Genomic DNA, 1,605 nt, shown 5'->3' on the forward strand with positions numbered 1-1,605 from the left:
TGTGTGCTCCCATTTCATAGCTAAAAAACTAAACAAAAAAATATCTGACCAACTACAATGAATTTGTCAGGGTAATTATTTTGGGATCTTGTTTGTTACCAACACAGATACGCAGATAGACAGAAGATCATTAATTTACAATATATAATTATGGATAATGACTTCTAAATTCATTTCAAATAAAACATACAAACCTTCCCCCCAAAATGTTCATTGCTTTTATCTTCATCAATGTTTTTTCCCCCCCCACAGCTTTTGCAAGTATGTACACAAGGTTTGGTTGTATGAGACAAAAAGGGTTGTGTCATCAACCTGCTCCATGTAATGCATCTCAGCCAGTTTAAAGTTCTTATCCAGCATGGCCACATGGGCTTGGACTTGGAAAAACGCTGTTCCATCACCTCCCTGGTCAAAAGAGACACACACACAGTGAAACACACACAAACACACACACTCCAGTGATCACTCAGTTTGTACTGTGCTGACAAAACGTCATTAGTTAAGATATTACAAGAATTGCAACGGTGCATTTTATGTCAAATGTTTCATGATCAGAGTTGGGTATTCATTCTAATTTCCTTCTGTAAATTGTAAAGCAATATAAATAAAAATAAATTAATAATCTATTCCAGTGGAGAGTTTTGGTTTTCAGTGTTTTAAATTCTTCATTGCCACCATGAGAGGCACACAACTTTAAAGCAAATAATGAATTATTCAGGGTTTGCTGCATCAAAATGTCTACATTCACAGCTACTTAATATCAGCATAAATTAATCACTTGATCCAAAAGTATTAGTACCACCCTCAGAACTGTTTTTTCTGTTATATATGTGGTCAGCGGGGAGATACTGTTGTTTCTTGTATCTGTGCTGATATGAAACGCACCATTTCCTGTGAAACTTTGTCTGCAATCTGGTTTGTTTGGTGAAGGAAACGCACAGTTGAGACGTCCCCCAATGCAGCAAAACACCTAGAAAAAGAAAAGGGAAAGAAAAAACGCAAGCAAGTAATCAATAGAGGGAGACACAGAGAGAAAGAAGAAACACTGAGACATTCATTGGACTGAAGGTAGAAGGTACAGTAATACTGGCCGGTCACAGCTCTGAAAGCTCTCTGTTCACTTAATGAACGGAGATAAATTAGAGCTTTTGTCTAATTAGCCTTTAGATACGCTGCAGTCTGAGAAATGAAAAGGCACATCTTAGCATTCGGCCACTTTATTACCAACTCTCTCTGAACATTTGCATCAGATTAATTAACAAGTCATGAAAGAAAGAAACTTAAAAAAAACTCCTTCTGTCTGACTCTTTTTCACTTCCCTCCCTCATTAACATTACCCACTCCAGACAAAAACGTTTCTTTCCCCGATTTCATGATTTATGCAAATCAAGACGATGCCTAACGAACAGCATATGCATTATTAATGAGAGAGAATTCAAATATGAAAAGTTTCTCAAAACCGTGAGAAATAAAGATGGTGAGAGAGACAGAAAATGCTTATGTTGGGGGAAAAACTGTCTTTGATGATTAATGAAGTTTGAGAGGGAGGTCGAGCAGGGACACAGTCATCTGCTGTGTGTGTCTGTGTGTGTGTGTGTGTGTGTG

General features: G+C 37.4%; 1 protein-coding gene across 2 annotated transcripts in view; it reads right to left on the reverse strand.

Annotated features, from left to right (window-relative positions):
- ift172 (intraflagellar transport 172) overlaps positions 1 to 1,605 on the reverse strand; it is a 49,848-nt gene that overhangs the window by 30,660 nt on the left and 17,583 nt on the right. The gene's annotated exons all lie outside the window — the stretch shown is intronic.

The sequence above is a fragment of the Micropterus dolomieu genome, linkage group LG10 (assembly GCF_021292245.1).
Source record: "Micropterus dolomieu isolate WLL.071019.BEF.003 ecotype Adirondacks linkage group LG10, ASM2129224v1, whole genome shotgun sequence".
In the NCBI taxonomy this organism is placed as follows: Eukaryota; Metazoa; Chordata; class Actinopteri; order Centrarchiformes; family Centrarchidae; genus Micropterus; species Micropterus dolomieu.